Source organism: Hyla sarda, chromosome 6 (assembly GCF_029499605.1).
Source record: "Hyla sarda isolate aHylSar1 chromosome 6, aHylSar1.hap1, whole genome shotgun sequence".
Lineage (NCBI taxonomy): Eukaryota > Metazoa > Chordata > Amphibia > Anura > Hylidae > Hyla > Hyla sarda.
In genome coordinates, this window is record NC_079194.1 from 282,778,121 (window position 1) to 282,803,120 (window position 25,000).

The 25,000-nt window shown below is 48.2% G+C and overlaps 60 non-coding genes across 60 annotated transcripts; all 60 read right to left on the reverse strand.

Annotated features, from left to right (window-relative positions):
- Positions 1 to 121: 121 nt before the first annotated feature.
- Positions 122 to 193, reverse strand: TRNAP-UGG (transfer RNA proline (anticodon UGG)). The gene has a single exon. It is a non-coding gene; the product is annotated as a tRNA-Pro (tRNA).
- Positions 194 to 484: 291 nt separating this feature from the next.
- Positions 485 to 556, reverse strand: TRNAP-AGG (transfer RNA proline (anticodon AGG)). Its single transcript has one exon. It is a non-coding gene; the product is annotated as a tRNA-Pro (tRNA).
- A 635-nt stretch (positions 557 to 1,191) lies between these two features.
- On the reverse strand, positions 1,192 to 1,263 carry TRNAP-UGG (transfer RNA proline (anticodon UGG)). The gene has a single exon. It is a non-coding gene; the product is annotated as a tRNA-Pro (tRNA).
- A 291-nt stretch (positions 1,264 to 1,554) lies between these two features.
- TRNAP-AGG (transfer RNA proline (anticodon AGG)) lies at positions 1,555 to 1,626 on the reverse strand. The gene has a single exon. It is a non-coding gene; the product is annotated as a tRNA-Pro (tRNA).
- Positions 1,627 to 2,049: 423 nt separating this feature from the next.
- Positions 2,050 to 2,121, reverse strand: TRNAL-AAG (transfer RNA leucine (anticodon AAG)). Its single transcript has one exon. It is a non-coding gene; the product is annotated as a tRNA-Leu (tRNA).
- A 140-nt stretch (positions 2,122 to 2,261) lies between these two features.
- On the reverse strand, positions 2,262 to 2,333 carry TRNAP-UGG (transfer RNA proline (anticodon UGG)). Its single transcript has one exon. It is a non-coding gene; the product is annotated as a tRNA-Pro (tRNA).
- Positions 2,334 to 2,624: 291 nt separating this feature from the next.
- On the reverse strand, positions 2,625 to 2,696 carry TRNAP-AGG (transfer RNA proline (anticodon AGG)). The gene has a single exon. It is a non-coding gene; the product is annotated as a tRNA-Pro (tRNA).
- A 609-nt stretch (positions 2,697 to 3,305) lies between these two features.
- TRNAP-UGG (transfer RNA proline (anticodon UGG)) lies at positions 3,306 to 3,377 on the reverse strand. Its single transcript has one exon. It is a non-coding gene; the product is annotated as a tRNA-Pro (tRNA).
- A 291-nt stretch (positions 3,378 to 3,668) lies between these two features.
- On the reverse strand, positions 3,669 to 3,740 carry TRNAP-AGG (transfer RNA proline (anticodon AGG)). The gene has a single exon. It is a non-coding gene; the product is annotated as a tRNA-Pro (tRNA).
- Positions 3,741 to 4,136: 396 nt separating this feature from the next.
- TRNAP-CGG (transfer RNA proline (anticodon CGG)) lies at positions 4,137 to 4,208 on the reverse strand. The gene has a single exon. It is a non-coding gene; the product is annotated as a tRNA-Pro (tRNA).
- A 129-nt stretch (positions 4,209 to 4,337) lies between these two features.
- On the reverse strand, positions 4,338 to 4,409 carry TRNAP-AGG (transfer RNA proline (anticodon AGG)). Its single transcript has one exon. It is a non-coding gene; the product is annotated as a tRNA-Pro (tRNA).
- Positions 4,410 to 4,805: 396 nt separating this feature from the next.
- TRNAP-CGG (transfer RNA proline (anticodon CGG)) lies at positions 4,806 to 4,877 on the reverse strand. Its single transcript has one exon. It is a non-coding gene; the product is annotated as a tRNA-Pro (tRNA).
- A 139-nt stretch (positions 4,878 to 5,016) lies between these two features.
- On the reverse strand, positions 5,017 to 5,088 carry TRNAP-UGG (transfer RNA proline (anticodon UGG)). The gene has a single exon. It is a non-coding gene; the product is annotated as a tRNA-Pro (tRNA).
- A 126-nt stretch (positions 5,089 to 5,214) lies between these two features.
- On the reverse strand, positions 5,215 to 5,286 carry TRNAP-UGG (transfer RNA proline (anticodon UGG)). Its single transcript has one exon. It is a non-coding gene; the product is annotated as a tRNA-Pro (tRNA).
- A 291-nt stretch (positions 5,287 to 5,577) lies between these two features.
- Positions 5,578 to 5,649, reverse strand: TRNAP-AGG (transfer RNA proline (anticodon AGG)). Its single transcript has one exon. It is a non-coding gene; the product is annotated as a tRNA-Pro (tRNA).
- A 423-nt stretch (positions 5,650 to 6,072) lies between these two features.
- On the reverse strand, positions 6,073 to 6,144 carry TRNAL-AAG (transfer RNA leucine (anticodon AAG)). Its single transcript has one exon. It is a non-coding gene; the product is annotated as a tRNA-Leu (tRNA).
- Positions 6,145 to 6,284: 140 nt separating this feature from the next.
- Positions 6,285 to 6,356, reverse strand: TRNAP-UGG (transfer RNA proline (anticodon UGG)). Its single transcript has one exon. It is a non-coding gene; the product is annotated as a tRNA-Pro (tRNA).
- A 291-nt stretch (positions 6,357 to 6,647) lies between these two features.
- Positions 6,648 to 6,719, reverse strand: TRNAP-AGG (transfer RNA proline (anticodon AGG)). Its single transcript has one exon. It is a non-coding gene; the product is annotated as a tRNA-Pro (tRNA).
- A 607-nt stretch (positions 6,720 to 7,326) lies between these two features.
- On the reverse strand, positions 7,327 to 7,398 carry TRNAP-UGG (transfer RNA proline (anticodon UGG)). Its single transcript has one exon. It is a non-coding gene; the product is annotated as a tRNA-Pro (tRNA).
- A 291-nt stretch (positions 7,399 to 7,689) lies between these two features.
- TRNAP-AGG (transfer RNA proline (anticodon AGG)) lies at positions 7,690 to 7,761 on the reverse strand. The gene has a single exon. It is a non-coding gene; the product is annotated as a tRNA-Pro (tRNA).
- A 396-nt stretch (positions 7,762 to 8,157) lies between these two features.
- TRNAP-CGG (transfer RNA proline (anticodon CGG)) lies at positions 8,158 to 8,229 on the reverse strand. Its single transcript has one exon. It is a non-coding gene; the product is annotated as a tRNA-Pro (tRNA).
- Positions 8,230 to 8,358: 129 nt separating this feature from the next.
- Positions 8,359 to 8,430, reverse strand: TRNAP-AGG (transfer RNA proline (anticodon AGG)). Its single transcript has one exon. It is a non-coding gene; the product is annotated as a tRNA-Pro (tRNA).
- A 396-nt stretch (positions 8,431 to 8,826) lies between these two features.
- On the reverse strand, positions 8,827 to 8,898 carry TRNAP-CGG (transfer RNA proline (anticodon CGG)). Its single transcript has one exon. It is a non-coding gene; the product is annotated as a tRNA-Pro (tRNA).
- Positions 8,899 to 9,037: 139 nt separating this feature from the next.
- TRNAP-UGG (transfer RNA proline (anticodon UGG)) lies at positions 9,038 to 9,109 on the reverse strand. The gene has a single exon. It is a non-coding gene; the product is annotated as a tRNA-Pro (tRNA).
- Positions 9,110 to 9,248: 139 nt separating this feature from the next.
- On the reverse strand, positions 9,249 to 9,320 carry TRNAP-UGG (transfer RNA proline (anticodon UGG)). Its single transcript has one exon. It is a non-coding gene; the product is annotated as a tRNA-Pro (tRNA).
- A 291-nt stretch (positions 9,321 to 9,611) lies between these two features.
- On the reverse strand, positions 9,612 to 9,683 carry TRNAP-AGG (transfer RNA proline (anticodon AGG)). The gene has a single exon. It is a non-coding gene; the product is annotated as a tRNA-Pro (tRNA).
- A 635-nt stretch (positions 9,684 to 10,318) lies between these two features.
- Positions 10,319 to 10,390, reverse strand: TRNAP-UGG (transfer RNA proline (anticodon UGG)). Its single transcript has one exon. It is a non-coding gene; the product is annotated as a tRNA-Pro (tRNA).
- Positions 10,391 to 10,681: 291 nt separating this feature from the next.
- TRNAP-AGG (transfer RNA proline (anticodon AGG)) lies at positions 10,682 to 10,753 on the reverse strand. The gene has a single exon. It is a non-coding gene; the product is annotated as a tRNA-Pro (tRNA).
- A 608-nt stretch (positions 10,754 to 11,361) lies between these two features.
- TRNAP-UGG (transfer RNA proline (anticodon UGG)) lies at positions 11,362 to 11,433 on the reverse strand. Its single transcript has one exon. It is a non-coding gene; the product is annotated as a tRNA-Pro (tRNA).
- A 759-nt stretch (positions 11,434 to 12,192) lies between these two features.
- On the reverse strand, positions 12,193 to 12,264 carry TRNAP-CGG (transfer RNA proline (anticodon CGG)). The gene has a single exon. It is a non-coding gene; the product is annotated as a tRNA-Pro (tRNA).
- Positions 12,265 to 12,404: 140 nt separating this feature from the next.
- Positions 12,405 to 12,476, reverse strand: TRNAP-UGG (transfer RNA proline (anticodon UGG)). Its single transcript has one exon. It is a non-coding gene; the product is annotated as a tRNA-Pro (tRNA).
- Positions 12,477 to 12,767: 291 nt separating this feature from the next.
- Positions 12,768 to 12,839, reverse strand: TRNAP-AGG (transfer RNA proline (anticodon AGG)). Its single transcript has one exon. It is a non-coding gene; the product is annotated as a tRNA-Pro (tRNA).
- A 607-nt stretch (positions 12,840 to 13,446) lies between these two features.
- TRNAP-UGG (transfer RNA proline (anticodon UGG)) lies at positions 13,447 to 13,518 on the reverse strand. Its single transcript has one exon. It is a non-coding gene; the product is annotated as a tRNA-Pro (tRNA).
- A 759-nt stretch (positions 13,519 to 14,277) lies between these two features.
- On the reverse strand, positions 14,278 to 14,349 carry TRNAP-CGG (transfer RNA proline (anticodon CGG)). The gene has a single exon. It is a non-coding gene; the product is annotated as a tRNA-Pro (tRNA).
- Positions 14,350 to 14,489: 140 nt separating this feature from the next.
- TRNAP-UGG (transfer RNA proline (anticodon UGG)) lies at positions 14,490 to 14,561 on the reverse strand. The gene has a single exon. It is a non-coding gene; the product is annotated as a tRNA-Pro (tRNA).
- A 291-nt stretch (positions 14,562 to 14,852) lies between these two features.
- TRNAP-AGG (transfer RNA proline (anticodon AGG)) lies at positions 14,853 to 14,924 on the reverse strand. The gene has a single exon. It is a non-coding gene; the product is annotated as a tRNA-Pro (tRNA).
- A 607-nt stretch (positions 14,925 to 15,531) lies between these two features.
- TRNAP-UGG (transfer RNA proline (anticodon UGG)) lies at positions 15,532 to 15,603 on the reverse strand. Its single transcript has one exon. It is a non-coding gene; the product is annotated as a tRNA-Pro (tRNA).
- Positions 15,604 to 16,362: 759 nt separating this feature from the next.
- Positions 16,363 to 16,434, reverse strand: TRNAP-CGG (transfer RNA proline (anticodon CGG)). The gene has a single exon. It is a non-coding gene; the product is annotated as a tRNA-Pro (tRNA).
- Positions 16,435 to 16,573: 139 nt separating this feature from the next.
- On the reverse strand, positions 16,574 to 16,645 carry TRNAP-UGG (transfer RNA proline (anticodon UGG)). Its single transcript has one exon. It is a non-coding gene; the product is annotated as a tRNA-Pro (tRNA).
- Positions 16,646 to 16,785: 140 nt separating this feature from the next.
- Positions 16,786 to 16,857, reverse strand: TRNAP-UGG (transfer RNA proline (anticodon UGG)). Its single transcript has one exon. It is a non-coding gene; the product is annotated as a tRNA-Pro (tRNA).
- A 291-nt stretch (positions 16,858 to 17,148) lies between these two features.
- On the reverse strand, positions 17,149 to 17,220 carry TRNAP-AGG (transfer RNA proline (anticodon AGG)). Its single transcript has one exon. It is a non-coding gene; the product is annotated as a tRNA-Pro (tRNA).
- Positions 17,221 to 17,265: 45 nt separating this feature from the next.
- On the reverse strand, positions 17,266 to 17,337 carry TRNAP-CGG (transfer RNA proline (anticodon CGG)). The gene has a single exon. It is a non-coding gene; the product is annotated as a tRNA-Pro (tRNA).
- Positions 17,338 to 17,466: 129 nt separating this feature from the next.
- Positions 17,467 to 17,538, reverse strand: TRNAP-AGG (transfer RNA proline (anticodon AGG)). Its single transcript has one exon. It is a non-coding gene; the product is annotated as a tRNA-Pro (tRNA).
- A 396-nt stretch (positions 17,539 to 17,934) lies between these two features.
- TRNAP-CGG (transfer RNA proline (anticodon CGG)) lies at positions 17,935 to 18,006 on the reverse strand. Its single transcript has one exon. It is a non-coding gene; the product is annotated as a tRNA-Pro (tRNA).
- Positions 18,007 to 18,146: 140 nt separating this feature from the next.
- TRNAP-UGG (transfer RNA proline (anticodon UGG)) lies at positions 18,147 to 18,218 on the reverse strand. Its single transcript has one exon. It is a non-coding gene; the product is annotated as a tRNA-Pro (tRNA).
- A 91-nt stretch (positions 18,219 to 18,309) lies between these two features.
- On the reverse strand, positions 18,310 to 18,381 carry TRNAP-AGG (transfer RNA proline (anticodon AGG)). Its single transcript has one exon. It is a non-coding gene; the product is annotated as a tRNA-Pro (tRNA).
- Positions 18,382 to 18,989: 608 nt separating this feature from the next.
- TRNAP-UGG (transfer RNA proline (anticodon UGG)) lies at positions 18,990 to 19,061 on the reverse strand. Its single transcript has one exon. It is a non-coding gene; the product is annotated as a tRNA-Pro (tRNA).
- Positions 19,062 to 19,352: 291 nt separating this feature from the next.
- TRNAP-AGG (transfer RNA proline (anticodon AGG)) lies at positions 19,353 to 19,424 on the reverse strand. The gene has a single exon. It is a non-coding gene; the product is annotated as a tRNA-Pro (tRNA).
- Positions 19,425 to 20,059: 635 nt separating this feature from the next.
- Positions 20,060 to 20,131, reverse strand: TRNAP-UGG (transfer RNA proline (anticodon UGG)). The gene has a single exon. It is a non-coding gene; the product is annotated as a tRNA-Pro (tRNA).
- A 144-nt stretch (positions 20,132 to 20,275) lies between these two features.
- On the reverse strand, positions 20,276 to 20,347 carry TRNAP-UGG (transfer RNA proline (anticodon UGG)). Its single transcript has one exon. It is a non-coding gene; the product is annotated as a tRNA-Pro (tRNA).
- Positions 20,348 to 20,486: 139 nt separating this feature from the next.
- TRNAP-UGG (transfer RNA proline (anticodon UGG)) lies at positions 20,487 to 20,558 on the reverse strand. The gene has a single exon. It is a non-coding gene; the product is annotated as a tRNA-Pro (tRNA).
- Positions 20,559 to 20,849: 291 nt separating this feature from the next.
- Positions 20,850 to 20,921, reverse strand: TRNAP-AGG (transfer RNA proline (anticodon AGG)). The gene has a single exon. It is a non-coding gene; the product is annotated as a tRNA-Pro (tRNA).
- A 608-nt stretch (positions 20,922 to 21,529) lies between these two features.
- TRNAP-UGG (transfer RNA proline (anticodon UGG)) lies at positions 21,530 to 21,601 on the reverse strand. The gene has a single exon. It is a non-coding gene; the product is annotated as a tRNA-Pro (tRNA).
- Positions 21,602 to 22,016: 415 nt separating this feature from the next.
- TRNAP-AGG (transfer RNA proline (anticodon AGG)) lies at positions 22,017 to 22,088 on the reverse strand. Its single transcript has one exon. It is a non-coding gene; the product is annotated as a tRNA-Pro (tRNA).
- Positions 22,089 to 22,529: 441 nt separating this feature from the next.
- TRNAP-UGG (transfer RNA proline (anticodon UGG)) lies at positions 22,530 to 22,601 on the reverse strand. Its single transcript has one exon. It is a non-coding gene; the product is annotated as a tRNA-Pro (tRNA).
- Positions 22,602 to 22,892: 291 nt separating this feature from the next.
- On the reverse strand, positions 22,893 to 22,964 carry TRNAP-AGG (transfer RNA proline (anticodon AGG)). Its single transcript has one exon. It is a non-coding gene; the product is annotated as a tRNA-Pro (tRNA).
- Positions 22,965 to 23,360: 396 nt separating this feature from the next.
- Positions 23,361 to 23,432, reverse strand: TRNAP-CGG (transfer RNA proline (anticodon CGG)). The gene has a single exon. It is a non-coding gene; the product is annotated as a tRNA-Pro (tRNA).
- Positions 23,433 to 23,572: 140 nt separating this feature from the next.
- TRNAP-UGG (transfer RNA proline (anticodon UGG)) lies at positions 23,573 to 23,644 on the reverse strand. The gene has a single exon. It is a non-coding gene; the product is annotated as a tRNA-Pro (tRNA).
- A 759-nt stretch (positions 23,645 to 24,403) lies between these two features.
- TRNAP-CGG (transfer RNA proline (anticodon CGG)) lies at positions 24,404 to 24,475 on the reverse strand. Its single transcript has one exon. It is a non-coding gene; the product is annotated as a tRNA-Pro (tRNA).
- Positions 24,476 to 24,615: 140 nt separating this feature from the next.
- Positions 24,616 to 24,687, reverse strand: TRNAP-UGG (transfer RNA proline (anticodon UGG)). The gene has a single exon. It is a non-coding gene; the product is annotated as a tRNA-Pro (tRNA).
- Positions 24,688 to 25,000: the final 313 nt, after the last annotated feature.

Genomic DNA, 25,000 nt, shown 5'->3' on the forward strand with positions numbered 1-25,000 from the left:
TGAGGCGTGTTAGGTACTTTTGCCTTGGCAGATTTGCAAAAATCCATTGGGTGGAGGCTTACTATGGGCATGTTGACAAGAGGTGAGAAAAAGGAGAAAGGTCACTCCTCAGGAAAAGCCAGGGCTCGTCCAGGATTTGAACCCGGGACCTCTCGCTCCCAAAGCGAAAATCATACCCCTAGACCAACGAGCCAGAGAAGGCAGCTGCTGGTTTCCTTCCTATGCTGACTTTGACCTCTCAAAGTATGCTGCCATGTGGAGAGCTTGCTTGGCACCTACAGAGGCAAATATCAATCTCTAAAGGATCATCTGCATAAAAGTCCATTCAGAATGATAGACAATTAAAATAAAAGAAAGGCACTTTGCAAGCATTACATGTATTGCATAAGCCAGTGAGGGGTTGGACACTGGTGCCAGAAAACACACAAGGAGAAGACTACATGCTACTCGTGGAACTGGATGAGCAGGAATGCTCTCAAAAGGTGGGCTCGTCCGGGATTTTAACCCGGGACCTCTCGCACCCTAAGCGAGAATCATACCCCTAGACCAACGAGCCAAGCTGAGACAGCTTCAAAAGGCCGTTTGCCAACACCAACGAGCCAAGCTGAGACAGCGTCGAATGGCCGTTTGTCAACACCAAATTTATTCACACACAGGACTGAGAAGGACAGAAGTTCCACACCGCTGTTGTCAGAAAACAAACAAGGAGAAGACTAAAGATAGCTCACGGAATGATAAGGTTGGGAAGGAACCCTAAGTGAGGATCATACCCCTAGACCAATGAGTCGACACAGCGTTTCCACTGAAGACAGCATTGGCAGGTTTTCACTTCTACAATGCTCAGAGTTTAATTAAGGTAACCAAAAAGTAAAGTCATCTCCGAAAACACCTCTGTCCGTGATTTAAAGCAAACCGCTCTGGTAAACAGCAGATTAAACCGATTTATGAGAGGTGAGGGCGGCAAATGAAGGTGGTGACAGGGCTCATCAGGGATTCGAACCCGGGGCCTCTCGCACCCTAAGCGAGAATCATTCCTCTAGACCAACGAGCCAGAATTCTGCCATACTCCTGAGGCGTGTCAGGTACTTTTGTCTTAACAGATTTGCAAAAAATCCATTCGGTGGAGGCTTCTTATGGGCATGTTGACAAGAGGTGAGAAAAAGGAGAAAGGTCACACCTCAGGAAAAGCCAGGGCTCGTCCGGGATTTGAACCCGGGACCTCTCACACCCAAAGCGAGAATCATACCCCTAGACCAACGAGCCAAAGGTGGCAGCTGCTGGTTTCCTTCCTATGCTGACTTTGACCTCTCAAAGTATGCTGCCATGTGGAGAGCTTGCTTGGCACCTACAGAGGCAAATATCAATCTCTAATGGATCATCTGCATAAAAGTCCATTCAGAATGATAGACAATTAAAATAAAAGAAAGGCACTTTGCAAGCATTACATGTATTGCATAAGCCAGTGAGGGGTTGGACACTGGTGCCAGAAAACACACAAGGAGAAGACTACATGCTACTCATGGAACTGGATGAGCAGGAATGCTCTCAAAAGGTGGGCTCGTCCGGGATTTGAACCCGGGACCTCTCGCACCCTAAGCGAAAATCATACCCCTAGACCAACGAGCCAAGCTGAGACAGCAGCAAAAGGACGTTTGCCAACACCAACGAGCCAAGCTGAGACAACATCGAATGGCCGTTTGTCAACACCAAATTTATTCACACACAGGACTGAGAAGGACAGAAGTTCCACACCGCTGTTGTCAGAAAACAAACAAGGAGAAGACTAAAGATAGCTCACGGAATGATAAGGTTGGGAAGGAACCCTAAGTGAGGATCATACCCCTAGACCAACGAGTCGACACAGCGTTTCCACTGAAGACAGCATTGGCAGGTTTTCACTTCTACAATGCTCAGAGTTGAATTAAGGTAACCAAAAAGTAAAGTCTTCTCCGAAAACACCTCTGTCCGTGATTTAAAGCAAACCGCTCTGGTAAACAGCAGATTAAACCGATTTATGAGAGGTGAGGGCGGCAAATGAAGGTGGTGACAGGACTCGTCAGGGATTCGAACCCGGGGCCTCTCGCACCTTAAGCGAGAATCATTCCTCTAGACCAACGAGCCAGAATTCTGCCGTACTCCTGAGGCGTGTCAGGTACTTTTGTCTTGGCAGATTTGCAAAAAATCCATTGGGTGGAGGCTTACTATGGGCATGTTGACAAGAGGTGAGAAAAAGGAGAAAGGTCACTCCTCAGGAAAAGCCAGGGCTCGTCCGGGATTTGAACCCGGGACCTCTCGCACCCAAAGCGAGAATCAAACCCCTAGACCAACGAGCCAGAGGTGGCAGCTGCTGGTTTCCTTCCTATGCTGACTTTGACCTCTCAAAGTATGCTGCCATGTGGAGAGCTTGCTTGGCACCTACAGAGGCAAATATCAATCTCTAATGGATCATCTGCATAAAAGTCCATTCAGAATGGTAGACAATTAAAATAAAAGAAAGGCACTTTGCAAGCATTACATGTATTGCATAAGCCAGTGAGGGGTTGGACACTGGTGCCAGAAAACACACAAGGAGAAGACTACATGCTACTCATGGAACTGGATGAGCAGGAATGCTCTCAAAAGGTGGGCTTGTCCGGGATTTGAACCCGGGACCTCTCGCACCCTAAGCGAGAATCATACCCCTAGACCAACGAGCCAAGCTGAGACAGCACCAAAAGGACGTTTGCCAACACCAACGAGCCAAGCTGAGACAACGTCGAAAGGCCGTTTGCCAACACCAAATTTATTCACAGGACTGCTGCTGTCAGAAAACAAACAAGGAGAAGACTAAAGATAGCTCACGGAATGATAAGGATGGGAAGGAACCCTAAGTGAGGATCATACCCCTAGACCAATGAGTCGACACAGCGTTTCCACTGAAGACAGCATTCGCAGGTTTTCACTTCTACAATGCTCAGAGTTGAATTAAGGTAACCAAAAAGTAAAGTCTTCTCCGGAAACACATCTGTCCGTGACTTAAAGCAAACCGCTCTGGTAAACAGCAGATGAAACCCATTTTTTGAGAGGTGAGGGCGGTAAATGAAGGTGGTGACAGGGCTTGTCCGGAATTCGAACCCGGGGCCTCTCTCACCCGAAGCGAGAATCATACCACTAGACCAACGAGCCAGAATTCTGCCTTACTCCTGAGGCGTGTCAGGTACTTTTGGCTTGGCAGATTTGCAAAAAATCCATTGGGTGGAGGCTTACTATGGGCATGTTGACAAGAGGTGAGAAAAAGGAGAAAGGTCACTCCTCAGGAAAAGCTAGGGCTCGTCCGGGATTTGAACCCGGGACCTCTCGCACCCAAAGCGAGAATCATACCCCTAGACCAACGAGCCAGAGGTGGCAGCTGCTGGTTTCCTTCCTATGACGACTTTGACCTCTCAAAGTATGCTGCCATGTGGAGAGCTTGCTTGGCACCTACAGAGGCAAATATCAATCTCTAATGGATCATCTGCATAAAAGTCCATTCAGAATGATAGACAATTAAAATAAAAGAAAGGCACTTTGCAAGCATTACATGTATTGCATAAGCCAGTGAGGGGTTGGACACTGGTGCCAGAAAACACACAAGGAGAAGACTACATGCTACTCATGGAACTGGATGAGCAGGAATGCTCTCAAAAGGTGGGCTCCTCCGGGATTTTAACCCGGGACCGCTCGCACCCTAAGCGAGAATCATACCACTAGACCAACGAGCCAAGCTGAGACAGCAGCAAAAGGACGTTTGCCAACACCAACCAGCCAAGCTGAGACAACGTCGAAAGGCCGTTTGCCAACACCAAATTTATTCACAGGACTGCTGCTGTCAGAAAACAAACAAGGAGAAGACTAAAGATAGCTCACGGAATGATAAGGATGGGAAGGAACCCTAAGTGAGGATCATACCCCTAGACCAATGAGTCGACACAGCGTTTCCACTGAAGACAGCATTCGCAGGTTTTCACTTCTACAATGCTCAGAGTTGAATTAAGGTAACCAAAAAGTAAAGTCTTCTCCGGAAACACCTCTGTCCGTGACTTAAAGCAAACCGCTCTGGTAAAGAGCAGATGAAACCGATTTATGAGAGGTGAGGGCGGTAAATGAAGGTGGTGACAGGGCTCGTCCGGGATACGAACCCAGGGCCTCTCGCACCCGAAGCGAGAATCATACCACTAGACCAACGAGCCAGAATTCTGCCATTCTCCTGAGGCGTGTCAGGTACTTTTGTCTTGGCAGACACTGGTGCCAGAAAACACACAAGTAGAAGACTACATGCTATTCATGGAACTGGATGAGCAGGAATGCTCTCAAAAGGTGGGCTCGTCCGGGATTTGAACCCGGGACCTCTCGCACCCTAAGCGAGAATCATACCCCTAGACCAACGAGCCAAGCTGAGACAGCAGCAAAAGGACGTTTGCCAACACCAACAAGCCAAGCTGAGACAACGTCGAAAGGCCGTTTGCCAACACCAAATTTATTCACAGGACTGCTGCTGTCAGAAAACAAACAAGGAGAAGACTAAAGATAGCTCACGGAATGATAAAGATGGGAAGGAACCCTAAGTGAGGATCATACCCCTAGACCAATGAGTCGACACAGCGTTTCCACTGAAGACAGCATTGGCAGGTTTTCACTTCTACAATGCTCAGAGTTGAATTAAGGTAACCAAAAAGTAAAGTCTTCTCCGAAAACACCTCTGTCCGTGATTTAAAGCAAACCGCTCTTGTAAACAGCAGATGAAACCGATTTATGAGAGGTGAGGGCGGCAAATGAAGGTGGTGACAGGGCTCGTCCGGGATTCGAACCCGGGGCCTCTCGCACCCGAAGCGAGAATCATACCTCTAGACCAACGAGCCAGAATTCTGCCATACTCCTGAGGCGTGTTAGGTACTTTTTCCTTGGCAGATTTGCAAAAATCCATTGGGTGGAGGCTTACTATGGGCATGTTGACAAGACGTGAGAAAAAGGAGAAAGGTCACTCCTCAGGAAAAGCTAGGGCTCGTCCGGGATTTGAACCCGAGACCTCTCGCACCCAAAGCGAGAATCATATCTCTAGACCAACGAGCCAGAATTCTGCCAGAATCCTGAGGCGTGTCAGGTAGATTTGCAAAAAATCCATTCGGTGGAGGCTTTTTATGGGCATGTTGACAAGAGGTGAGAAAAAGGAGAAAGGTCACACCTCAGGAAAAGCCAGGGCTCGTCCGGGATTTGAACCCGGGACCTCTCACACCCAAAGCGAGAATCATACCCCTAGACCAACGAGCCAAAGGTGGCAGCTGCTGGTTTCCTTCCTATGCTGACTTTGACCTCTCAAAGTATGCTGCCATGTGGAGAGCTTGCTTGGCACCTACAGAGGCAAATATCAATCTCTAATGGATCATCTGCATAAAAGTCCATTCAGAATGATAGACAATTAAAATAAAAGAAAGGCACTTTGCAAGCATTACATGTATTGCATAAGCCAGTGAGGGGTTGGACACTGGTGCCAGAAAACACACAAGGAGAAGACTACATGCTACTCATGGAACTGGATGAGCAGGAATGCTCTCAAAAGGTGGGCTCGTCCGGGATTTGAACCCGGGACCTCTCGCACCCTAAGCGAGAATCATACCCCTAGACCAACGAGCCAAGCTGAGACATCTTCAAAAGGCCGTTTGCCAACACCAACGAGCCAAGCTGAGACAGCGTCGAATGGCCGTTTGTCAACACCAAATTTATTCACACACAGGACTGAGAAGGACAGAAGTTCCACACCGCTGTTGTCAGAAAACAAACAAGGAGAAGACCAAAGATAGCTCACGGAATGATAAGGTTGGGAAGGAACCCTAAGTGAGGATCCTACCCCTAGACCAATGAGTCGACACAGCGTTTCCACTGAAGACAGCATTGGCAGGTTTTCACTTCTACAATGCTCAGAGTTGAATTAAGGTAACCAAAAAGTAAAGTCTTCTCCGAAAACACCTCTGTCCGTGATTTAAAGCAAACCGCTCTGGTAAACAGCAGATTAAACCGATTTATGAGAGGTGAGGGCGGCAAATGAAGGTGGTGACAGGACTCGTCAGGGATTCGAACCCGGGGCCTCTCGCACCTTAAGCGAGAATCATTCCTCTAGACCAACGAGCCAGAATTCTGCCGTATTCCTGAGGCGTGTCAGGTACTTTTGTCTTGGCAGATTTGCAAAAAATCCATTGGGTGGAGGCTTACTATGGGCATGTTGACAAGAGGTGAGAAAAAGGAGAAAGGTCACTCCTCAGGAAAAGCCAGGGCTCGTCCGGGATTTGAACCCGGGACCTCTCGCACCCAAAGCGAGAATCATACCCCTAGACCAACGAGCCAGAGGTGGCAGCTGTTGGTTTCCTTCCTATGCTGACTTTGACCTCTCAAAGTATGCTGCCATGTGGAGAGCTTGCTTGGCACCTACAGAGGCAAATATCAATCTCTAATGGATCATCTGCATAAAAGTCCATTCAGAATGGTAGACAATTAAAATAAAAGAAAGGCGCATTGCAAGCATTACATGTATTGCATAAGCCAGTGAGGGGTTGGACACTGGTGCCAGAAAACACACAAGGAGAAGACTACATGCTACTCATGGAACTGGATGAGCAGGAATGCTCTCAAAAGGTGGGCTTGTCCGGGATTTGAACCCGGGACCTCTCACACCCTAAGCGGGAATCATACCCCTAGACCAACAAGCCAAGCTGAGACAGCACCAAAAGGACGTTTGCCAACACCAACGAGCCAAGCTGAGACAACGTCGAAAGGCCGTTTGCCAACACCAAATTTATTCACAGGACTGCTGCTGTCAGAAAACAAACAAGGAGAAGACTAAAGATAGCTCACGGAATGATAAGGATGGGAAGGAACCCTAAGTGAGGATCATACCCCTAGACCAATGAGTCGACACAGCGTTTCCACTGAAGACAGCATTCGCAGGTTTTCACTTCTACAATGCTCAGAGTTGAATTAAGGTAACCAAAAAGTAAAGTCTTCTCCGGAAACACCTCTGTCCGTGACTTAAAGCAAACCGCTCTGGTAAACAGCAGATGAAACCGATTTATGAGAGGTGAGGGCGGTAAATGAAGGTGGTGACAGGGCTTGTCCGGAATTCGAACCCGGGGCCTCTCTCACCCGAAGCGAGAATCATACCACTAGACCAACGAGCCAGAATTCTGCCTTACTCCTGAGGCGTGTCAGGTACTTTTGGCTTGGCAGATTTGCAAAAAATCCATTGGGTGGAGGCTTACTATGGGCATGTTGACAAGAGGTGAGAAAAAGGAGAAAGGTCACTCCTCAGGAAAGGTAGGGCTCGTCCGGGATTTGAACCCGGGACCTCTCGCACCCAAAGCGAGAATCATACCCCTAGACCAACGAGCCAGAGGTGGCAGCTGCTGGTTTCCTTCCTATGACGACTTTGACCTCTCAAAGTATGCTGCCATGTGGAGAGCTTGCTTGGCACCTACAGAGGCAAAGATCAATCTCTAATGGATCATCTGCATAAAAGTCCATTCAGAATGATAGACAATTAAAATAAAAGAAAGGCACTTTGCAAGCATTACATGTATTGCATAAGCCAGTGAGGGGTTGGACACTGGTGCCAGAAAACACACAAGGAGAAGACTACATGCTACTCATGGAACTGGATGAGCAGGAATGCTCTCAAAAGGTGGGCTCCTCCGGGATTTTAACCCGGGACCTCTCGCACCCTAAGCGAGAATCATACCACTAGACCAACGAGCCAAGCTGAGACAGCAGCAAAAGGACGTTTGCCAACACCAACCAGCCAAGCTGAGACAACGTCGAAAGGCCGTTTGCCAACACCAAATTTATTCACAGGACTGCTGCTGTCAGAAAACAAACAAGGAGAAGACTAAAGAAAGCTCACGGAATGATAAGGATGGGAAGGAACCCTAAGTGAGGATCATACCCCTAGACCAATGAGTCGACACAGCGTTTCCACTGAAGACAGCATTCGCAGGTTTTCACTTCTACAATGCTCAGAGTTGAATTAAGGTAACCAAAAAGTAAAGTCTTCTCCGGAAACACCTCTGTCCGTGACTTAAAGCAAACCGCTCTGGTAAAGAGCAGATGAAACCGATTTATGAGAGGTGAGGGCGGTAAATGAAGGTGGTGACAGGGCTCGTCCGGGATACGAACCCAGGGCCTCTCGCACCCGAAGCGAGAATCATACCACTAGACCAACGAGCCAGAATTCTGCCATTCTCCTGAGGCGTGTCAGGTACTTTTGTCTTGGCAGACACTGGTGCCAGAAAACACACAAGTAGAAGACTACATGCTATTCATGGAACTGGATGCGCAGGAATGCTCTCAAAAGGTGGGCTCGTCCGGGATTTGAACCCGGGACCTCTCGCACCCTAAGCGAGAATCATACCCCTAGACCAACGAGCCAAGCTGAGACAGCAGCAAAAGGACGTTTGCCAACACCAACGAGCCAAGCTGAGACAACGTCGAAAGGCCGTTTGCCAACACCAAATTTATTCACAGGACTGCTGCTGTCAGAAAACAAACAAGGAGAAGACTAAAAATAGCTCACGGAATGATAAAGATGAGAAGGAACCCTAAGTGAGGATCATACCCCTAGACCAATGAGTCGACACAGCGTTTCCACTGAAGACAGCATTGGCAGGTTTTCACTTCTACAATGCTCAGAGTTGAATTAAGGTAACCAAAAAGTAAAGTCTTCTCCGAAAACACCTCTGTCCGTGATTTAAAGCAAACCGCTCTGGTAAACAGCAGATGAAACCGATTTATGAGAGGTGAGGGCGGCAAATGAAGGTGGTGACAGGGCTCGTCCGGGATTCGAACCCGGGGCCTCTCGCACCCGAAGCGAGAATCATACCTCTAGACCAACGAGCCAGAATTCTGCCATACTCCTGAGGCGTGTTAGGTACTTTTTCCTTGGCAGATTTGCAAAAATCCATTGGGTGGAGGCTTACTATGGGCATGTTGACAAGAGGTGAGAAAAAGGAGAAAGGTCACTCCTCAGGAAAAGCTAGGGCTCGTCCGGGATTTGAACCCGAGACCTCTCGCACCCAAAGCGAGAATCATACCTCTAGACCAACGAGCCAGAATTCTGCCATACTCCTGAGGCGTGTCAGGTACTTTTGCCTTGGCAGATTTGCAAAAATCCATTGGGTGGAGGCTTACTATGGGCATGTTGACAAGAGGTGAGAAAAAGGAGAAAGGTCATTCCTCAGGAAAAGCTAGGGCTCGTTCGGGATTTGAACCCGAGACCTCTCGCACCCAAAGCGAGAATCATACCCCTAGACCAACGAGCCAGAGGTGGCAGCTGCTGGTTTCCTTCCTATGCTGACTTTGACCTCTCAAAGTATGCTGCCATGTGGGGAGCTTGCTTGGCACCTACAGAGGCAAATATCAATCTCTAATGGATCATCTGCATAAAAGTCCATTCAGAATAATAGACAATTAAAATAAAAGAAAGGCACTTTGCAAGCATTACATGTATTGCATAAGCCAGTCGGGGGTTGGACACTGGTACCAGAAAACACACAAGGAGAAGACTACATGCTACTCATGGAACTGGATGAGCAGGAATGCTCTCAAAAGGTGGGCTCGTCCGGGATTTGAACCCGGGACCTCTCGCACCCTAAGCGAGAATCATACCCCTAGACCAACGAGCCAAGCTGAGACAGCTTCAAAAGGCCGTTTGCCAACACCAACGAGCCAAGCTGAGACAGCGTCGAATGGCCGTTTGTCAACACCAAATTTATTCACACACAGGACTGAGAAGGACAGAAGTTCCACACCGCTGTTGTCAGAAAACAAACAAGGAGAAGACTAAAGATAGCTCACGGAATGATAAGGTTGGGAAGGAACCCTAAGTGAGGATCATACCCCTAGACCAATGAGTCGACACAGCGTTTCCACTGAAGACAGCATTGGCAGGTTTTCACTTCTACAATGCTCAGAGTTGAATTAAGGTAACCAAAAAGTAAAGTCTTCTCCGAAAACACCTCTGTCCGTGATTTAAAGCAAACCGCTCTGGTAAACAGCAGATTAAACCGATTTATGAGAGGTGAGGGCGGCAAATGAAAGTAGTGACAGGGCTCATCAGGGATTCGAACCCGGGGCCTCTCGCACCCTAAGCGAGAATCATTCCTCTAGACCAACGAGCCAGAATTCTGCCATACTCCTGAGGCGTGTCAGGTACTTTTGTCTTGGCAGATTTGCAAAAAATCCATTGGGTGGAGGCTTACTATGGGCATGTTGACAAGAGGTGAGAAAAAGGAGAAAGGTCACTCCTCAGGAAAAACCAGGGCTCGTCCGGGATTTGAACCCGGGACCTCTCGCACCCAAAGCGAGAATCATACCCCTAGACCAACGAGCCAGAGGTGGCAGCTGCTGGTTTCCTTCCTATGCTGACTTTGACCTCTCAAAGTATGCTGCCATGTGGAGAGCTTGCTTGGCACCTACAGAGGCAAATATCAATCTCTAATGGATCATCTGCATAAAAGTCCATTCAGAATGATAGACAATTAAAATAAAAGAAAGGCACTTTGCAGTAATTACATGTATTGCATAAGCCAGTGAGGGGTTGGACAGTGGTGCCAGAAAACACACAAGGAGAAGACTACATGCTACTCATGGAACTGGATGAGCAGGAATGCTCTCAAAACGTGGGCTCGTCCGGGATTTGAACCCGGGACCTCTCGCACCCTAAGCGAGAATCTTACCCCTAGACCAACGAGCCAAGCTGAGACAGCACCAAAAGGACGTTTGCCAACACCAACGAGCCAAGCTGAGACAACGTCGAAAGGCCGTTTGCCAACACCAAATTTATTCACAGGACTGCTGCTGTCAGAAAACAAACAAGGAGAAGACTAAAGATAGCTCACGGAATGATAAGGTTGGGAAGGAACCCTAAGTGAGGATCATACCCCTAGACCAATGAGTCGACACAGCGTTTCCACTGAAGACAGCATTGGCAGGTTTTCACTTCTACAATGCTCAGAGTTGAATTAAGGTAACCAAAAAGTAAAGTCTTCTCCGAAAACACCTCTGTCCGTGATTTAAAGCAAACCGCTCTGGTAAACAGCAGATTAAACCGATTTATGAGAGGTGAGGGCGGCAAATGAAAGTAGTGACAGGGCTCATCAGGGATTCGAACCCGGGGCCTCTCGCACCCTAAGCGAGAATCATTCCTCTAGACCAACGAGCCAGAATTCTGCCATACTCCTGAGGCGTGTCAGGTACTTTTGTCTTGGCAGATTTGCAAAAAATCCATTGGGTGGAGGCTTACTATGGGCATGTTGACAAGAGGTGAGAAAAAGGAGAAAGGTCACTCCTCAGGAAAAACCAGGGCTCGTCCGGGATTTGAACCCGGGACCTCTCGCACCCAAAGCGAGAATCATACCCCTAGACCAACGAGCCAGAGGTGGCAGCTGCTGGTTTCCTTCCTATGCTGACTTTGACCTCTCAAAGTATGCTGCCATGTGGAGAGCTTGCTTGGCACCTACAGAGGCAAATATCAATCTCTAATGGATCATCTGCATAAAAGTCCATTCAGAATGATAGACAATTAAAATAAAAGAAAGGCACTTTGCAGTAATTACATGTATTGCATAAGCCAGTGAGGGGTTGGACACTGGTGCCAGAAAACACACAAGGAGAAGACTACATGCTACTCATGGAACTGGATGAGCGGGAATGCTCTCAAAAGGTGGGCTCGTCCGAGATTTGAACCCGGGACCTCTCGCACCCTAAGCGAGAATCATACCCCTAGACCAACGAGGCAAGCTGAGACAGCACCAAAAGGACGTTTGCCAACACCAACGAGCCAAGCTGAGACAACGTCGAAAGGCCGTTTGCCAACACCAAATTTATTCACAGGACTGCTGCTGTCAGAAAACAAACAAGGAGAAGACTAAAGATAGCTCACGGAATGATAAGGTTGGGAAGGAACCCTAAGTGAGGATCATACCCCTAGACCAATGAGTCGACACAGCGTTTCCACTGAAGACAGCATTGGCAGGTTTTCACTTCTACAATGCTCAGAGTTGAATTAAGGTAACCAAAAAGTAAAGTCTTCTCCGAAAACACCTCTGTCCGTGATTTAAAGCAAACCGCTCTGGTAAACAGCAGATGAAACCGATTTATGAGAGGTGAGGGCGGCAAATGAAGGTGGTGACAGGGCTCGTCCGGGATTCGAACCCGGGGCCTCTCGCACCCGAAGCGAGAATCATACCTCTAGACCAACGAGCCAGAATTCTGCCATACTCCTGAGGCGTGTCAGGTACTTTTGGCTTGGCAGATTTGCAAAAAATCCATTGGGTGGAGGCTTACTATGGGCATGTTGACAAGAGGTGAGAAAAAGGAGAAAGGTCACTCCTCAGGAAAAGCTAGGGCTCGTCCGGGATTTGAACCCGGGACCTCTCGCACCCAAAGCGAGAATCATACCCCTAGACCAACGAGCCAGAGGTGGCAGCTGCTGGTTTCCTTCCTATGACGACTTTGACCTCTCAAAGTATGCTGCCATGTGGAGAGCTTGCTTGGCACCTACAGAGGCAAATATCAATCTCTAATGGATCATCTGCATAAAAGTCCATTCAGAATGATAGACAATTAAAATAAAAGAAAGGCGCTTTGCAGTAATTACATGTATTGCATAAGCCAGTGAGGGGTTGGACACTGGTGCCAGAAAACACACAAGGAGAAGACTACATGCTACTCATGGAACTGGATGAGCGGGAATGCTCTCAAGGGGTGGGCTCGTCCGGGATTCGAACCCGGGACCTCTCGCACCCTAAGCGAGAATCATACCCCTAGACCAACGAGCCAAGCTGAGACAGCATCAAAAGGACGTTTGCCAACACCAACGAGCCAAGCTGAGACAACGTCGAAAGGCCGTTTGCCAACACCAAATTTATTCACAGGACTGCTGCTGTCAGAAAACAAACAAGGAGAAGACTAAAGATAGCTCACGGAATGATAAGGTTGGGAAGGAACCCTAAGTGAGGATCATACCCCTAGACCAATGAGTCAACACAGCGTTTCCACTGAAGACAGCATTGGCAGGTTTTCACTTCTACAATGCTCAGAGTTGAATTAAGGTAACCAAAAAGTAAAGTCTTCTCCGAAAACACCTCTGTCCGTGATTTAAAGCAAACCGCTCTGGTAAACAGCAGATGAAACCGATTTATGAGAGGTGAGGGCGGCAAATGAAGGTGGTGACAGGGCTCGTCCGGTATTCGAACCCGGGGCCTCTCGCACCCGAAGCGAGAATCATACCTATAGACCAACGAGCCAGAATTCTGCCATACTCCTGAGGCGTGTTAGGTACTTTTGCCTTGGCAGATTTGCAAAAATCCATTGGGTGGAGGCTTACTATGGGCATGTTGACAAGAGGTGAGAAAAAGGAGAAAGGTCACTCCTCAGGAAAAGCTAGGGCTCGACCGGGATTTGAACCCAGGACCTCTCGCACCCAAAGCGAGAATCATACCCCTAGACCAACGAGCCAGAGGTGGCAGCTGCTGGTTTCCTTCCTATGACGACTTTGACCTCTCAAAGTATGCTGCCATGTGGAGAGCTTGCTTGGCACCTACAGAGGCAAATATCAATCTCTAATGGATCATCTGCATAAAAGTCCATTCAGAATGATAGACAATTAAAATAAAAAAAAGGCACTTTGCAAGCATTACATGTATTGCATAAGCCAGTGAGGGGTTGGACACTGGTGCCAGAAAACACACAAGGAGAAGACTACATGCTACTCATGGAACTGGATGAGCGGGAATGCTCTCAAAAGGTGGGCTCGTCCGAGATTTGAACCCGGGACCTCTCGCACCCTAAGTGAGAATCATACCCCTAGACCAACGAGGCAAGCTGAGACAGCACCAAAAGGACGTTTGCCAACACCAACGAGCCAAGCTGAGACAACGTCGAAAGGCCGTTTGCCAACACCAAATTTATTCACAGGACTGCTGCTGTCAGAAAACAAACAAGGAGAAGACTAAAGATAGCTCACGGAATGATAAGGTTGGGAAGGAACCCTAAGTGAGGATCATACCCCTAGACCAATGAGTCGACACAGCGTTTCCACTGAAGACAGCATTGGCAGGTTTTCACTTCTACAATGCTCAGAGTTGAATTAAGGTAACCAAAAAGTAAAGTCTTCTCCGAAAACACCTCTGTCCGTGATTTAAAGCAAACCGCTCTGGTAAACAGCAGATGAAACCGATTTATGAGAGGTGAGGGCGGCAAATGAAGGTGGTGACAGGGCTCGTCCGGGATTCGAACCCGGGGCCTCTCGCACCCGAAGCGAGAATCATACCTCTAGACCAACGAGCCAGAATTCTGCCATACTCTTGAGGCGTGTCAGGTACTTTTGGCTTGGCAGATTTGCAAAAAATCCATTGGGTGGAGGCTTACTATGGGCATGTTGACAAGAGGTGAGAAAAAGGAGAAAGGTCACTCCTCAGGAAAAGCTAGGGCTCGTCCGGGATTTGAACCCGGGACCTCTCGCACCCAAAGCGAGAATCATACCCCTAGACCAACGAGCCAGAGGTGGCAGCTGCTGGTTTCCTTCCTATGACGACTTTGACCTCTCAAAGTATGCTGCCATGTGGAGAGCTTGCTTGGCACCTACAGAGGCAAATATCAATCTCTAATGGATCATCTGCATAAAAGTCCATTCAGAATGATAGACAATTAAAATAAAAGAAAGGCGCTTTGCAGTAATTACATGTATTGCATAAGCCAGTGAGGGGTTGGACACTGGTGCCAGAAAACACACAAGGAGAAGACTACATGCTACTCATGGAACTGGATGAGCGGGAATGCTCTCAAGGGGTGGGCTCGTCCGGGATTCGAACCCGGGACCTCTCGCACCCTAAGCGAGAATCATACCCCTAGACCAACGAGCCAAGCTGAGACAGCATCAAAAGGACGTTTGCCAACACCAACGAGCCAAGCTGAGACAACGTCGAAAGGCCGTTTGCCAACACCAAATTTATTCACAGGACTGCTGCTGTCAGAAAACAAACAAGGAGAAGACTAAAGATAGCTCACGGAATGATAAGGTTGGGAAGGAACCCTAAGTGAGGATCATACCCCTAGACCAATGAGTCAACACAGCGTTTCCACTGAAGACAGCATTGGCAGGTTTTCACTTCTACAATGCTCAGAGTTGAATTAAGGTAACCAAAAAGTAAAGTCTTCTCCGAAAACACCTCTGTCCGTGATTTAAAGCAAACCGCTCTGGTAAACAGCAGATGAAACCGATTTATGAGAGGTGAGGGCGGCAAATGAAGGTGGTGACAGGGCTCGTCCGGTATTCGAACCCGGGGCCTCTCGCACCCGAAGCGAGAATCATACCTATAGACCAACGAGCCAGAATTCTGCCATACTCCTGAGGCGTGTTAGGTACTTTTGCCTTGGCAGATTTGCAAAAATCCATTGGGTGGAGGCTTACTATGGGCATGTTGACAAGAGGTGAGAAAAAGGAGAAAGGTCACTCCTCAGGAAAAGCTAGGGCTCGACCGGGATTTGAACCCAGGACCTCTCGCACCCAAAGCGAGAATCATACCCCTAGACCAACGAGCCAGAGGTGGCAGCTGCTGGTTTCCTTCCTATGACGACTTTGACCTCTCAAAGTATGCTGCCATGTGGAGAGCTTGCTTGGCACCTACAGAGGCAAATATCAATCTCTAATGGATCATCTGCATAAAAGTCCATTCAGAATGATAGACAATTAAAATAAAAAAAAGGCACTTTGCAAGCATTACATGTATTGCATAAGCCAGTGAGGGGTTGGACACTGGTGCCAGAAAACACACAAGGAGAAGACTACATGCTACTCATGGAACTGGATGAGCGGGAATGCTCTCAAAAGGTGGGCTCGTCCGAGATTTGAACCCGGGACCTCTCGCACCCTAAGCGAGAATCATACCCCTAGACCAACGAGGCAAGCTGAGACAGCACCAAAAGGACGTTTGCCAACACCAACGAGCCAAGCTGAGACAACGTCGAAAGGCCGTTTGCCAACACCAAATTTATTCACAGGACTGCTGCTGTCAGAAAACAAACAAGGAGAAGACTAAAGATAGCCCAAGGAATGATAAGGTTGGGAAGGAACCCTAAGTGAGGATCATACCCCTAGACCAATGAGTCGACACAGCGTTTCCACTGAAGACAGCATTGGCAGGTTTTCACTTCTACAATGCTCAGAGTTGAATTAAGGTAACCAAAAAGTAAAGTCTTCTCCGAAAACACCTCTGTCCGTGATTTAAAGCAAACCGCTCTGGTAAACAGCAGATGAAACCGATTTATGAGAGGTGAGGGCGGCAAATGAAGGTGGTGACAGGGCTCGTCCGGGATTCGAACCCGGGGCCTCTCGCACCCGAAGCGAGAATCATACCTCTAGACCAACGAGCCAGAATTCTGCCATACTCCTGAGGCGTGTTAGGTACTTTTTCCTTGGCAGATTTGCAAAAATCCATTGGGTGGAGGCTTACTATGGGCATGTTGACAAGACGTGAGAAAAAGGAGAAAGGTCACTCCTCAGGAAAAGCTAGGGCTCGTCCGGGATTTGAACCCAAGACCTCTCGCACCCAAAGCGAGAATCATACCTCTAGACCAACGAGCCAGAATTCTGCCAGAATCCTGAGGCGTGTCAGGTACTTTTGCCTTGGCAGATTTGCAAAAAATCCATTCGGTGGAGGCTTTTTATGGGCATGTTGACAAGAGGTGAGAAAAAGGAGAAAGGTCACACCTCAGGAAAAGCCAGGGCTCGTCCGGGATTTGAACCCGGGACCTCTCACACCCAAAGCGAGAATCATACCCCTAGACCAACGAGCCAAAGGTGGCAGCTGCTGGTTTCCTTCCTATGCTGACTTTGACCTCTCAAAGTATGCTGCCATGTGGAGAGCTTGCTTGGCACCTACAGAGGCAAATATCAATCTCTAATGGATCATCTGCATAAAAGTCCATTCAGAATGATAGACAATTAAAATAAAAGAAAGGCGCTTTGCAGTAATTACATGTATTGCATAAGCCAGTGAGGGGTTGGACACTGGTGCTAGAAAACACACAAGGAGAAGACTACATGCTACTCATGGAACTGGATGAGCAGGAATGCTCTCAAAAGTTGGGCTCGTCCGGGATTTGAACCCGGGACCTCTCGCACCCTAAGCGAGAATCAAACCCCTAGACCAACGAGCCAAACCGATTTATGAGAGGTGAGGGCGGTAAATGAAGGTGGTGACAGGGCTCGTCCGGGATTCGAACCCGGGGCCTCTCGCACCCGAAGCGAGAATCATACCACTAGACCAACGAGCCAGAATTCTGCCATACTCCTGAGGCGTGTCAGGTACTTTTGTCTTGGCAGACACTGGTGCCAGAAAACACACAAGTAGAAGACTACATGCTACTCATGGAACTGGATGAGCAGGAATGCTCTCAAAAGATGGGCTCGTCCGGGATTTGAACCCGGGACCTCTCGCACCCTAAGCGAGAATCAAACCCCTAGACCAACGAGCCAAGCTGAGACAGGACCAAAAGGACGTTTGCCAACACCAACGAGCCAAGCTGAGACAACGTCGAAAGGCCGTTTGCCAACACCAAATTTATTCACAGGACTGCTGCTGTCAGAAAACAAACAAGGAGAAGACTAAAGATAGCTCACGGAATGATAAGGATGGAAAGGAACCCTAAGTGAGGATCATACCCCTAGACCAATGAGTCGACACAGCGTTTCCACTGAAGACAGCATTCGCAGGAATTCACTTCTACAATGCTCAGAGTTGAATTAAGGTAACCAAAAAGTAAAGTCTTCTCCGGAAACACCTCTGTCCGTGACTTAAAGCAAACCGCTCTGGTAAAGAGCAGATGAAACCGATTTATGAGAGGTGAGGGCGGTAAATGAAGGTGGTGACAGGGCTCGTCCGGGATTCGAACCCGGGGCCTCTCGCACCCGAAGCGAGAATCATACCACTAGACCAACGAGCCAGAATTCTGCCATACTCCTGAGGCGTGTCAGGTACTTTTGTCTTGGCAGATTTGCAAAATATCCATTGGGTGGAGGCTTACTATGGGCATGTTGACAAGAGGTGAGAAAAAAGAGAAAGGTCACTCCTCAGGAAAAACCAGGGCTCGTCCGGGATTTGAACCCGGGACCTCTCGCACCCAAAGCGAGAATCATACCCCTAGACCAACGAGCCAGAGGTGTTGGACACTGGTGCCAGAAAACACACAAGGAGAAGACTACATGCTACTCATAGAACTGGATGAGCGGGAATGCTCTCAAGGGGTGGGCTCGTCCGGGATTCGAACCCGGGACCTCTCACACCCTAAGCGAGAATCATACCCCTAGACCAACGAGCCAAGCTGAGACAGCATCAAAAGGACGTTTGCCAACACCAACGAGCCAAGCTGAGACAACGTCGAAAGGCCGTTTGCCAACACCAAATTTATTCACAGGACTGCTGCTGTCAGAAAACAAACAAGGAGAAGACTAAAGATAGCTCACGGAATGATAAGGTTGGGAAGGAACCCTAAGTGAGGATCATACCCCTAGACCAATGAGTCGACACAGCGTTTCCACTGAAGACAGCATTGGCAGGTTTTCACTTCTACAATGCTCAGAGTTGAATTAAGGTAACCAAAAAGTAAAGTCTTCTCCGAAAACACCTCTGTCCGTGATTTAAAGCAAACCGCTCTGGTAAACAGCAGATTAAACCGATTTATGAGAGGTGAGGGCGGCAAATGAAGGTGGTGACAGGGCTCATCAGGGATTCGAACCCGGGGCCTCTCGCACCCTAAGCGACAATCATTCCTCTAGATCAACGAGCCAGAATTCTGCCATACTCCTGAGGCGTGTCAGGTACTTTTGTCTTGGCAGATTTGCAAAAAATCCATTGGGTGGAGGCTTACTATGGGCATGTTGACAAGAGGTGAGAAAAAGGAGAAAGGTCACTCCTCAGGAAAAGCTAGGACTCGTTCGGGATTTGAACCCGAGACCTCTCGCACCCAAAGCGAGAATCATACCCCTAGACCAACGAGCCAGAGGTGGCAGCTGCTGGTTTCCTTCCTATGCTGACTTTGACCTCTCAAAGTATGCTGCCATGTGGGGAGCTTGCTTGGCACCTACAGAGGCAAATATCAATCTCTAATGGATCATCTGCATAAAAGTCCATTCAGAATAATAGACAATTAAAATAAAAGAAAGGCACTTTGCAAGCATTACATGTATTGCATAAGCCAGTGAGGGGTTGGACACTGGTGCCAGAAAACACACAAGGAGAAGACTACATGCTACTCATGGAACTGGATGAGCAGGAATGCTCTCAAAAGGTGGGCTCGTCCGGGATTTGAACCCGGGACCTCTCGCACCCTAAGCGAGAATCATACCCCTAGACCAACGAGCCAAGCTGAGACAGCTTCAAAAGGCCGTTTGCCAACACCAGTGAGCCAAGCTGAGACAGCGACGAATGGCCGATTGTCAACACCAAATTTATTCACACACAGGACTGAGAAGGACAGAAGTTCCACACCGCTGTTGTCAGAAAACAAACAAGGAGAAGACTAAAGATAGCTCACGGAATGATAAGGTTGGGAAGGAACCCTAAGTGAGGATCATACCCCTAGACCAATGAGTCGACACAGCGTTTCCACTGAAGACAGCATTGGCAGGTTTTCACTTCTACAATGCTCAGAGTTGAATTAAGGTAACCAAAAAGTAAAGTCTTCTCCGAAAACACCTCTGTCCGTGATTTAAAGCAAACCGCTCTGGTAAACAGCAGATTAAACCGATTTATGAGAGGTGAGGGCGGCAAATGAAGGTGGTGACAGGGCTCATCAGGGATTCGAACCCGGGGCCTCTCGCACCCTAAGCGAGAATCATTCCTCTAGACCAACGAGCCAGAATTCTGCCATACTCCTGAGGCGTGTCAGGTACTTTTGTCTTGGCAGATTTGCAAAAAATCCATTGGGTAGAGGCTTACTATGGGCATGTTGACAAGAGGTGAGAAAAAGGAGAAAGGTCACTCCTCAGGAAAAACCAGGGCTCGTCCGGGATTTGAACCCGGGACCTCTCGCACCCAAAGCGAGAATCATACCCCTAGACCAACGAGCCAGAGGTGGCAGCTGCTGGTTTCCTTCCTATGCTGACTTTGACCTCTCAAAGTATGCTGCCATGTGGAGAGCTTGCTTGGCACCTACAGAGGCATGTTGACAAGAGGTGAGAAAAAGGAGAAAGGTCACCCCTCAGGAAAAGCTAGAGCTCGTCCGGGATTTGAACCCGGGACCTCTCGCACCCAAGGCGAGAATCATACCTCTAGACCAACGAGCCAGAATTCTGCCATACTCCTGAGGCGTGTCAGGTACTTTTGCCTTGGCAGATTTGCAAAAATCCATTGGGTGGAGGCTTACTATGGGCATGTTGACTAGAGGTGAGAAAAAGGAGAAAGGTCACTCCTCAGGAAAAGCTAGGGCTCGTTCGGGATTTGAACCCGAGACCTCTCGCACCCAAAGCGAGAATCATACCCCTAGACCAACGAGCCAGAGGTGGCAGCTGCTGGTTTCCTTCCTATGCTGACTTTGACCTCTCAAAGTATGCTGCCATGTGGGGAGCTTGCTTGGCACCTACAGAGGCAAATATCAATCTCTAATGGATCATCTGCATAAAAGTCCTTTCAGAATAATAGACAATTAAAATAAAAGAAAGGCACTTTGCAAGCATTACATGTATTGCATAAGCCAGTGAGGGGTTGGACACTGGTGCCAGAAAACACACAAGGAGAAGACTACATGCTACTCATGGAACTGGATGAGCAGGAATGCTCTCAAAAGGTGGGCTCGTCCGGGATTTAAACCCGGGACCTCTCGCACCCTAAGCGAGAATCATACCCCTAGACCAACGAGCCAAGCTGAGACAGCACCAAAAGGACGTTTGCCAACACCAACGAGCCAAGCTGAGACAACGTCGAAAGGCCGTTTGCCAACAACAAATTTATTCACAGGACTGCTGCTGTCAGAAAACAAACAAGGAGAAGACTAAAGATAGCTCACGGAATGATAAGGATGGGAAGGAACCCTAAGTGAAGATCATACCCCTAGACCAATGAGTCGACACAGCGTTTCCACTGAAGACAGCATTGGCAGGTTTTCACTTCTACAATGCTCAGAGTTGAATTAAGGTAACCAAAAAGTAAAGTCTTCGCCGAAAACACCTCTGTCCGTGATTTAAAGCAAACCGCTCTGGTAAACAGCAGATTAAACCGATTTATGAGAGGTGAGGGCGGCAAATGAAGGTGGTGACAGGGCTCATCAGGGATTCGAACCCGGGGCCTCTCGCACCCTAAGCGAGAATCATTCCTCTAGACCAACGAGCCAGAATTCTGCCATACTCCTGAGGCGTGTCAGGTACTTTTGTCTTGGCAGATTTGCAAAAAATCCATTGGGTGGAGGCTTACTATGGGCATGTTGACAAGAGGTGAGAAAAAGGAGAAAGGTCACTCCTCAGGAAAAACCAGGGCTCGTCCAGGATTTGAACCCGGGACCTCTCGCACCCAAAGCGAGAATCATACCCCTAGACCAACGAGCCAGAGGTGGCAGCTGCTGGTTTCCTTCCTATGACGACTTTGACCTCTCAAAGTATGCTGCCATGTGGAGAGCTTGCTTGGCACCTACAGAGGCAAATATCAATCTCTAATGGATCATCTGCATAAAAGTCCATTCAGAATGATAGACAATTATCATTCTGAGATCATACCTCTAGACCAACGAGCCTAGAGGGAGCTTGCTTGGCACCTACAGAGGCAAATATCAATCTCTAATGGATCATCTGCATAAAAGTCCATTCAGAATAATAGACAATTAAAATAAAAGAAAGGCACTTTGCAAGCATTACATGTATTGCATAAGCCAGTAAGGGGTTGGACACTGGTGCCAGAAAACACACAAGGAGAAGACTACATGCTACTCATGGAACTGGATGAGCAGGAATGCTCTCAAAAGGTGGGCTCGTCCGGGATTTGAACCCGGGACCTCTCGCACCCTAAGCGAGAATCATACCCCTAGACCAACGAGCCAAGCTGAGACAGCTTCAAAAGGCCGTTTGCCAACACCAGCGAGCCAAGCTGAGACAGCGTCGAATGGCCGATTGTCAACACCAAATTTATTCACACACAGGACTGAGAAGGACAGAAGTTCCACACCGCTGTTGTCAGAAAACAAACAAGGAGAAGACTAAAGATAGCTCACGGAATGATAAGGTTGGGAAGGAACCCTAAGTGAGGATCATACCCCTAGACCAATGAGTCGACACAGCGTTTCCACTGAAGACAGCATTGGCAGGTTTTCACTTCTACAATGCTCAGAGTTGAATTAAGGTAACCAAAAAGTAAAGTCTTCTCCGAAAACACCTCTGTCCGTGATTTAAAGCAAACCGCTCTGGTAAACAGCAGATTAAACCGATTTATGAGAGGTGAGGGCGGCAAAAAAGGAGAAAGGTCACTCCTCAGGAAAAACCAGGGCTCGTCCGGGATTTGAACCCAGGACCTCTCGCACCCAAAGCGAGAATCATACCCCTAGACTAACTAGCCAGAGGTGGCAGCTGCTGGTTTCCTTCCTATGACGACTTTGACCTCTCAAAGTATGCTGCCATGTGGAGAGCTTGCTTGGCACCTACAGAGGCAAATATCAATCTCTAATGGATCATCTGCATAAAAGTCCATTCAGAATGATAGACAATTAAAATAAAAGAAAGGCACTTTGCAGTAATTACATGTATTGCATAAGCCAGTGAGGGGTTGGACACTGGTGCCAGAAAACACACAAGGAGAAGACTACATGCTACTCATGGAACTGGATGAGCAGGAATGCTCTCAAAAGGTGGGCTCGTCCGGGATTTGAACCCGGGACCTCTCACACCCTAAGCGAGAATCATACCCCTAGACCAACGAGCCAAGCTGAGACAGCACCAAAAGAACGTTTGCCAACACCAACGAGCCAAGCTGAGACAACGTCGAAAGGCCGTTTGCCAACACCAAATTTATTCACAGGACTGCTGCTGTCAGAAAACAAACAAGGAGAAGACTAAAGATAGCTCACGGAATGATAAGGATGGGAAGGAACCCTAAGTGAGGATCATACCCCTAGACCAATGAGTCGACACAGCGTTTCCACTGAAGACAGCATTGGCAGGTTTTCACTTCTACAATGCTCAGAGTTGAATTAAGGTAACCAAAAAGTAAAGTCTTCTCCGGAAACACCTCTGTCCGTGACTTAAAGCAAACCGCTCTGGTAAAGAGCAGATTAAACCGATTTATGAGAGGTGAGGGCGGTAAATGAACGCGGTGACAGGGCTCGTCCGGGATTCGAACCCGGGGCCTCTCTCACCCGAAGCGAGAATCATACCACTAGACCAACGAGCCAGAACTCTGCCATACTCCTGAGGCGTGTCAGGTACTTTTGGCTTGGCAGATTTGCAAAAAATCCATTGGGTGGAGGCTTACTATGGGCATGTTGACAAGAGGTGAGAAAAAGGAGAAAAGTCACTCCTCAGGAAAAGCTAGGGCTCGTCTGGGAATTGAACCCGGGACCTCTCGCACCCAAAGCGAGAATCATACCCCTAGACCAACGAGCCAGAGGTGGCAGCTGTTGGTTTCCTTCCTATGACGACTTTGACCTCTCAAAGTATGCTGCCATGTGGAGAGCTTGCTTGGCACCTACAGAGGCAAATATCAATCTCTAATGGATCATCTGCATAAAAGTCCATTCAGAATGATAGACAATTAAAATAAAAGAAAGGCGCTTTGCAGTAATTACATGTATTGCATAAGCCAGTGAGGGGTTGGACACTGGTGCCAGAAAACACACAAGGAGAAGACTACATGCTACTCATGGAACTGGATGAACAGGAATGCTCTCAAAAGGTGGGCTTGTCCGGGATTTGAACCAGGGACCTCTCGCACCCTAAGCGAGAATCATACCCCTAGACCAACGAGCCAAGCTGAGACAGCATCAAAAGGACGTTTGCCAACACCAACGAGCCAAGCTGAGACAACGTCGAAAGGCCGTTTGCCAACACCAAATTTATTCACAGGACTGCTGCTGTCAGAAAACAAACAAGGAGAAGACTAAAGATAGCTCACGGAATGATAAGGTTGGGAAGGAACCCTAAGTGAGGATCATACCCCTAGACCAATGAGTCGACACAGCGTTTCCACTGAAGACAGCATTGGCAGGTTTTCACTTCTACAATGCTCAGAGTTGAATTAAGGTAACCAAAAAGTAAAGTCTTCTCCGGAAACACCTCTGTCCGTGACTTAAAGCAAACCGCTCTGGTAAAGAGCAGATGAAACCGATTTATGAGAGGTGAGGGCGGTAAATTAAGGCGGTGACAGGGCTCGTCCGGGATTCGAACCCGGGGCCTCTCTCACCCGAAGCGAGAATCATACCACTAGACCAACGAGCCAGAATTCTGCCATACTCCTGAGGCGTGTCAGGTACTTTTGGCTTGGCAGATTTGCAAAAAATCCATTGGGTGGAGGCTTACTATGGGCATGTTGACAAGAGGTGAGAAAAAGGAGAAAGGTCACTCCTCAGGAAAAGCTAGGGCTCGTCCGGGATTTGAACCCGGGACCTCTCGCACCCAAAGCGAGAATCATACCCCTAGACCAACGAGCCAGAGGTGGCAGCTGCTGGTTTCCTTCCTATGACGACTTTGACCTCTCAAAGTATGCTGCCATGTGGAGAGCTTGCTTGGCACCTACAGAGGCAAATATCAATCTCTAATGGATCATCTGCATAAAAGTCCATTCAGAATGATAGACAATTATCATTCTGAGATCATACCTCTAGACCAACGAGCCTAGAGGGAGCTTGCTTGGCACCTACAGAGGCAAATATCAATCTCTAATGGATCATCTGCATAAAAGTCCATTCAGAATAATAGACAATTAAAATAAAAGAAAGGCACTTTGCAAGCATTACATGTATT